Raw genomic sequence first — 9,109 nt, 5'->3', positions numbered from 1 at the left:
GCTTGTAGGAGGAGATACTCCTCCTTCAGAGATCCAGTTCTTGAAGGAAAACAGCAACATCCACAGGCCAGGGGCGGAAGTGGGGGGTGGGGGTGGGAAATTAAAGAGGGAGGAAAAAAAGAACTGGTTTTGGAACAACTGAACATCTACATGGAAAAAAAGAATGAATCTAGACACAGACCTCACACCCTTCACAAATATCAGCTCAAAATAGACAACAGACCCAAATGTAAAATGCAAAACTATAAAACTCTTTTTTTGATAACAGTAGAAAGCCTAGATGATCTTGGGTTGGTGATGCCTTTTTTGATACAACACCAAAGACACGATCTGTGGAAGAAATAATGAATAACCTGAACTTCATTAATTTAAAACTTCTGGAGTCCAGAAAAAAATGGCGTAGATGATAAAGGCTCTGTTTGTCTCTCTGGTGACCAAATTGTGACAGAAACAAGGAGCAAAGAACAAAGAAAATCACCTGGGATCTAGATGAACAAGTCATACAACTAGGGAGAAAACTAAGAAATCACCCTGCAACAGCAGAAAGTAGAACGGGGTAAGGATGTGGGGCTGCCCGGTCTCCAGCGACTGAGTGAGACAGAGGCTACGGCAGTGGCAGAAGCTTCTTAAAGGGACTCTGTCCACCAGCAGACTTTTGCAGTGATTTTTGCAATGACGGACCTGCCTGCTCGGAGCACCAGCATGGGTTTGGTTGTGCAGGGAGAACCAAGGACTTACAGGGGAACGCTGAGTTGTCGGAGTGAGGGCCGAAGCAAGACTCACTCTATACAGAAGTGCTGGTGGTATCTATTATTCCTCTGTTGAGCCCTCTACCCTCCCAGTGTGTTGACTCAGCACCACCATAGTGGAGATGTCATCAAACTGGATAACAGAGGTTGCTCCACCCAGAAGATTCCCTGAAACTCCATCTCCCCCAACTCGTGGCCCCACCCAAGCTACATCCAGGTGTGTCCTCGCTTAGTCAGGTGCCCCTTGCTGAACAGTACCGAGACTCATTCTGGTGGCAGCTGGCCTTGGTTTCTGGTGTGACCTTTTGAGACAACTATAAACACAGCACCTGTGGATCACCTGCTGAATCTTAACAGGTGGTCCCAGAGGGGCACAGGCTGGGGATAAATTTGACCTGCAGCTGAACCCCTCTCAGGACTGTGCCACTGGACACCTACCACTAATAAGACCGGGAGACTTAAGAGATTTGCTTAGTACATAGAAATAGACATAGAAAGGCAGCCAAAATGAGAAGATGAAGAAGCAGAAACCATATGAGAGAAAAGAACAGAGATCCAGAAGTTATGGAGTCAAGCAATCTAAAGATGCAGAGTTCAAAACACTGATCATAAAGTTGCTCAATGAACTTATGGGAAGTGTAGACGAACTCAGTAAGAACTTTAACAAAGAGATAAAAAACATAAAAATGGAAATGGAAACTATAAAAGGGGACCACTCAGAAATGAAGAACACACCTGAGATGAGAAGTATATTAAATGGGTTAACAGAGTGAATAAAGAAGAGAATTAAATGACCTATATAGAGGATGGGAAAGCCAAGAACACTCCATCAGAATGGCAAGAAAAAGAAGCTAAGACTATAATAATAATTTAAGGAACCTATGGGACACAATTAAATGTAAAAATATTCATGTCATAAGGGTACCAGAAAAAAAAAAACACAAGATGTTGAAAAGCTATATGAAGAAATAATGATGTAAAACTTCCCTAACCTAGTGAAAGAAATAGACATAAAACCCCAGGAAGCTCAGAGAGTCCCAAAAATGAGGAACCCAAAGATGTCCACACCAAAGCACTTCATAATTAAAATGCCAAAGGTTAAATACAAAGAGAATCTTAAAAGCAGCAAGGGAACAGCTGATTTCTCAAAAGAAACTATGCAGGACAAAAGAGATTGGCGCAAAATATTCAACATGATGAAAACCCAGGATCTACAACAAAGAATACTTTATCTGGCAAAGCTATCATTTAGAGTAGAAGGACAGATAAAGAGCTTCCCAGACAAAAATAAGCTAAAGGAATTCAACACCAAGCCACTATTACAGGAAATGTTGGAGGGACTTTTTTAAGAAGAAAAAACATGTAACAAAAACAGGAATATTGAATGGTAATAACTACATTTTTATCAATAAGTACCTCAAATGGAAAAGAATTAAGTGCTTCAACCAAAAGATAGAGTGGCAGAATGGATAAGAAAACAAGACCCCTATATATGCTGCCTACAAGAGACTCACTTTAGATTAAAAGACACACACAGACTGAAAGGAAGGGGATGGAAAAAGATATTGCCTTGATGGACCTAGAAGGTATTGTGCTGAATGAAATGGGTCAGATAGAGAAAGACAAATATTGCTTGATTTCACGTACACGTAGAATCTAAAGAACAAAATCAACAACAGCAACAAAAGTGGAAATAAACTCATAGATACAGAGAATATTTTGAGGGATACTAGATGGGAGGGTAGTTGGGGGGACAAAAACAAGCAAAAGGATTAAGAGGTACAAATGGATAGTTGCAGAATAGACATGGAGATGTGGAGTGTAGTATAGGGAAAATGGTTAATAATGTTGTAATAAATATGAAAGGAGGAAGAGGGGTACTAGATTTAGTGGGGTGATCACTGTGGATCTCTGATCACTATGTTATACAACTGAAACTGGTATATTATTGTATGCCAACTATAACTGAAAAAACTCATTGAATTGTACAATGTAAATACAAGCAACTAATTATCTATTATATTTCAATAAAGATGGAAAAAATAAAAAATAAAAAAATAATAATTTTTAAAAACTTCTATTCACAAAAGACAATATCAAGAGAATGAGAAGATAAGCCATAGACTGGGAGAAAATATTTACAACAGACACATCTGATAAAGTACTATTATCTGAAATATGCAAAGAACTCTTAAAATTCAACAATAAGAAAATGAACAACCCAATTAAAAAATAGGCCAAAGACCTTAAAAGGCATCTCATCAAAGAAGTTATACAGGTGGTAAACAAACATATGAAAAGATGCTCTACGACAAATGTCACCAGGGAAATGCAAGTTAAAACAACAAGATACCACTACACCCAATAAGAATGGCCAAAATCGGAACTCTGACAACCTCAAATGATGACAAGGATGTGGAGCAATAGGAACTCCCATTCATTGCTAGTAAGAATGCAAAATGGTACAGCCACTTTGGAAGACAGTTTGGTGATTTCTTACAAAACTAAAAATCCTCTTACTGTATGATCTAGCAGTCATTCTCCTTGGTATTTACCTAAAGGAGTTGAAAACTGTGACCACACAAAAACATGCACACAGATGCTTACAGCAGCTTTATTCATAATGGACAAAACTTGGAAGTAACCAAGATCTCCTTCAGGGGGTGAATGGATAAATAAACTTTGGTACATTCAGAGGAAGGAGTATTATACAGTAGTAAAAATAAATGAGCTATCTAGTCATGAATGGACATGGAAAAACTTAAATGCATATTATTAAGTGAAAGAAGAGAATCTTAAAAGGTTACTTAATGTGTTTCCAACTATATGCCATCCTGGAAAAGACAAAACTATGGAGACAATAATAACAGTAAAAAGAAATTATGATACACTCAGATGATAAAATATTATGTAGCATTTAAAGAACCTTAATGGAGGGGGAAATTTTCACATGGTTATTCAAAATGAAAAGCAAGATACAATTACATATATATAGCCTTCCTCTTAGTCCATTTGGGCTGCTATAACAGAATAGCATAGACTGGGTGATTTACAAACAACAGAAACTTATTTCTCACAGTTTTAGAGGCTGGAAAGTCCAAGATCAAGGCACCAACAGATTCTAGGTCTGGTGGGGATTCATAGAGAGCAGTCTTTTTTCTGTGTCCTCACATGGTGAAAGGGGCAAGGAAGCTCTCTGGATTCTCTTTTACAAGGGCGCTAATCACATTCATGAGAACTTGGGTTAGATGACCTAATCACTTTCCCAAAGGCCCACCTCCAAATGCCATCAATTAGAGATTAGATTTCAACATGTGAACTGGTGGGGAGGAGGGCATGGAAACAGAAACATTCAGTCTATGGCGATCTTAACTTCATTTAAAGATAGAAAAAAGAAAAGACTGGAAGGAAATAAGAATATTAATCATAATTTTCTTCAGGTGGTAGAATTATGAATAATTTTTATTCCTTTATGTTTCTATATTTTGCAAGTTTTCTAAAATAAACATTTTCTTTCTTTTTAAAAACAGAGGAAGTAGATAAAAATAGTAAATGAGAGGTGGGAGAAATTATCAGTGATTTTAGACATCCCAGGAAGTTTTCCCTAATATCCATTTGGGCCATATCCAGATGGCCTCATGTCTTCAGCTATCATGCAAACATAACTGGATGGGAATTCCACTTAGCTGAATAGCCTTACACAAGCAAATAAGTTATTCTTTGTGCTTTTATGTTCTTAAATCATAAAACAGTGATGTAAAATCTCACAGGTTGACAAGAAGATTAAATGAAATAACCCACGAAAAGCCCAGGCACGTTGTCGAAGCTCAGTAAAAATATGTTCCCTTTCCTTATTCTAGAGCCAGAGCAAAACACCTGCAGATTTATATGTGGAACAGACATTGATGCAAAGTGGTGTGATGAAAGAGGGGCTCTGGATGATGAGCAAGGGCCACCTCTAAGCTACAACCCTCATCCGTCAGTTCAGCTCCTCACATTACTGGCTATGGAAATGAGAAGAACACTAATTAATGAAGCAGATAATGACAAGATCAGGAGATACCAGTAGTGACAAAACAGAGCCCCCTTTCACTGAGTCATCCGCAAATGGTCAGCCCTCTTCTGAGGGTGCTGGCTGGAGTCAATTTGCTTTTGGCTACACAGCTTTTCAGATGGATATCATACTGAGGCCAATGATCCTTGAAGACAAAATAATCTCTAAGGCTTCCTTCTGCTCTGATTATAATGCTATAATTATAATAAGCAAATGCTGATAGCAATTTATTCAAATCACTGCTGTCTTCCATCTGACTTCTTTTAGTGCTTGGCAGATATCTTTCAAGTTCCATAAGCCCTAACAATCCAGAGGGTTTGTTTGTAGGTTCTGAGCTTTTAAGAGGCCTCTTGAAATTTCAGCCTTCCCCCAGGTAGCCATGCTAAATTTCCATTTAGCAGGATTCTGAGGCAAGGAGCCTTGGGATAGTGCTGAAATTTCCAACCCTTAAAATGCTACTCCGGGTGTTGAGGTAGGGATTGGGGAGGAGAAGAAAGAGAAAGAGACCTGGAGGAGGGATGGTTTGGTTTGGGTTTTGGTTTGAGGCTGAAGAACAGGCATTCCGGAGGGTACCATCCAGGAACTTCACTTGTCTTAGATCTCCTGTGGCTCAACAGATGCCCAGGAGAGAGTCCAGCACGTCATCATTTATCGTTTACCTTCTCTCCACTGCTTTCCCCAGCCACCGTACTCACGAGTCTCCTGCTCCTGGTTACCATGGCAACAGTGACGAGCCCGCAGCCAGCTCCGCAGCACTAATTTCTCCAGCCCTAGCTGAGACTCAGCGGTGAGGACAGGCAGTGAGAGGCAGACACCCAGGTTCTCATTTCTTCCTCGCTGCCTCCCTCGTGAACCTACTGACCTTGGGAGAGAATTGGGTGAAGAGGTGTACCTTGGACCCTCCTGTTGTTAACCTCCTGTGGGGTTCCAGCAAGAAGGTGGAGTGTGCGGCACTTAGGATGTGTGCAGCCATAGCAGCAGCACCTGTACACTGAGGATCCACTGACACTAGAGAGCCAGCGTTTATCACTTACAGAGGAGATGCCGTTTGAAGCCCTGATCGGTGAGTACCATCAAGTCTTCCTTTGGTTGAACAAATCTAAATGAAAAGGTTACATGTCTTGATTGATGTCTTTTAAAAAATCACATCTTTAAATTGCTTACGATTGGGAAGTATTTTCCTTTCTGACATCTTAGTGTTTCTTGGAATTATTGTTTCGTCTCCCCTTAAACGCACTGCTTTCATAACGAGTGGGCGTTACATCCCAGGCTCCAGTGCCTGCCTCCATTACCGCGCAACACCCCACCCATGCATACCCTGCATAGCAAATACACGCTCAAAGCCTATTGGAGAAGCAGCAGGGCTCAGCATCCCAGCCACTTTCATCAAATTTGCTTTATGTTCCTAATTCTCAATCAAAGAAATAACGTCCCCAGGCAAACCTGTGGCAGCCAGATGTCAGAGGAATGCCAGGAGGTCCTTGGCGAAGCCCCGTCATTCTGGTGAGCTCAAGGAAATGAGTCCATTAGCTTACCCAGAAGAAACAATTGTTATACCAAAGGGATTCTACTTCGCTCCAGTAGAGGGCGCGAGCGCGGTAAACAGCCCCAAGAACAAACAGGCACACAAATAACGTGTGTACTTAGAGGCTGCAATGCGCACAGGGCAGGTGCTTAACAAAAGAATAGTTACATTCATTCCTTCCTGGAAGAAAAAAGGGAAAGGCCAAATGACTTCTAGGGGACTACATCTTGTTTTAGAATCAAATGATTATGTTTCCATGGCAAAATAACTTTGTGTCTAACGTCCTTTCCTTGCCTACCTACCCCTTCCTTCAACGCCTCCCTCCCCCGACTTCCGCCACAAAGCTTTCTTATTGGTGTAGCACTGTGATCAACTATGTCAAGTTTTCATCGTTGTAAATATTCCTTTCAAGGGAGGGGTGAAATCTTGTTAAAATGAAAGATAAACAAAAAAGTAAACTACTGGGCTCCTGCAGTTACTTACAAATCATTGGTTCTCAATCCTGGCTGCTGGTTGGAACACCTGAGGAGCTTTAAAAAATACTGATGCCTGGGTCTCATCCCCAGAGATCCTGACTTAATTGATCTGGGATATAGCCTAAACATTGGGATTTTTATGTGCTCTCAGGTGGTTCCAATGATCTAAATTTGCAACCCACTGTTCTAATCAATCAGGATGACATTTTTCCAGCTGAACTTGGTAATAGTTTAGCCTCTCAAAGAAGCGGCTGCTGTAGGGCAGGGTATATAACTGTCCTGAATGCCTAGAAGCTGCACCGGACTGCTCAAAGAGGTTTAGGATGAAGGTGATGTTTCGAAAGAGAAAGAGACCATCTCTCTCTGAATAGGTCCTCTCACTAAAGGAACTGTTCTGATTTATATTACAGGGCAAGGGGAAAGAAGGTAGATGCTTTTGCAAGTGAGTAGGGTGAAGCCATGGCCCCCTGTGGATTATGGACTTCATATCCGCGAGTACTAACCAGAGTTAAATGTGCAAATCTCCCACCCACTGCAAAGAGAATGGACACTTCGAAGAGCAGGAGTTAGGAATGCTGTGGTCACTCTGGTGAAGGGAGAAGTAACAATAAGATCACCTAAGAATTATAAAGCAGTATCCTTTTCAGGCCTAAAATTCTTTAAAATGGCTTGACTCCCTCCTAAACTGGAGGGAAATCCCAAAATCTTAGTTTACCTGAAAATTTAAGCACCGGGGTAAGCTCCTCCCTACAAATACTATTACAGACTCGGGTTCAAACCTGTTGTGAAAAGTTCTTCCAATGCTTGTATTCTAAGGTTATCTCATGAATATTCATAAGTGCCGCGAAGCAGGTGGGAGGCAGAAACTACACAGCAAGTGGGGGAGGGGGAGTTCAAAATGCCTAAGATGCTCAAGGAAATTAGGTAAGGCCTTAAAACTCTGGATGTGAGAATTAGAACTTGAAATACACTAGAAAGTGTGATCTACTAAACTGGAGCCAGAACTTCACACTCTGCTGCATGGGTAACATTCTGGAAAAGACAAAAACATAGAGAAAGAAAACATATTAGTGATTGCCAGGAGCGCAAGGTATGGGAGAGAGGTTGACGATAAAGGGGCATCAGGAAATTCTAGGGGATGATAAAACTGTTCTATAACTGCACATATTTGTTACAAGTCAAAACTGCACACTAAAGACAGTAAATTTTGTAATATATAAATTATACTTCAATAAACCTGAGTGGGAGAAAAATAACTCCATGGATAAATTCACAATCCGTAAGAAATTCACTCACATGAGGAAATGAATGAGCAAACAAATACATAGATATGAGTTCATCATTGACGACAATCAAGAGTGCAAATCATATCAACACTGTGGTACTGTCTTACTTCTTGCTAAGGATTAACAAAAACAAAACCACAATGCTACTGAGGGTGCAACAAAATTGCATTGTTTATTGTGGGTTGCATTGAAAATCGGTAAAATTGGGGGAAATGCAAGATAATATATAGAAAAACCTATAAAAGTACTATATCTAGGAATTTTTCCCAATAAAGTTATTTAATAAAGATTTAAAAAATTCCAAATTCATGAAATATATCTTCTATCATGTTGGTTAGAATAGAAAAAAATAGAAATAGCTGAAATGTCCAAGATTAGAGGAACAGTTTAAAATGTTGTGGTTCATCAACATAATGGAATATTTGGAATTTATAACAAAAGCTTAAATCCAGAGACATGTAGAAGGAAACATGGAAAAGATTTATGATAAAATAAACAATAGAATACAAAACAGCAAGCATACCATGTTTGTAACTCTAGATAATCTGTGTGTATGTAGAAAACAAAATGTACATGTACAAATTGCTGTGCTAAAGTGATGGATTATAGATGATTTTTAAGTTAAAAAAATTTTTTTTGCGTTTCTATATCACCTTCTCAATAATAAAGAAACTTCAAATAAAATCTTCAAGACTGGAAGAAATAAATGTGGAGAAGAAGAAAAGAAATTCCAGAAATAATTATAGTACATTGTGGAAAATGGTTTCCTTGGTCCTAGAAACCAGAAAAATCATGAGTGTCACAATTATGTTGAATAACTTCAAGGTGTGTGGATTTTCTTTTCCTCTTATTATAAGCCAGTGTCAACTCTGGTAAATTCCTTGCTTATGATAGGTAGTTTATGAAAACCTATTGATGCACTGACTAAATATAGGTCTTTTAGTTGTACTTTTCAGTCTCAATCCTGGGAAAACCTGAATTTTCTCTGAAGAAGCATCAGAAATCTTAGTACGAATAAC

This window comes from Pteropus medius, unplaced genomic scaffold (assembly GCF_902729225.1).
Source record: "Pteropus medius unplaced genomic scaffold, Ma_sr-lr_union100, whole genome shotgun sequence".
In the NCBI taxonomy this organism is placed as follows: Eukaryota; Metazoa; Chordata; class Mammalia; order Chiroptera; family Pteropodidae; genus Pteropus; species Pteropus medius.
The sequence above is the reverse complement of the archived record's forward strand: the minus strand, read 5'-3'. Positions refer to the sequence as shown.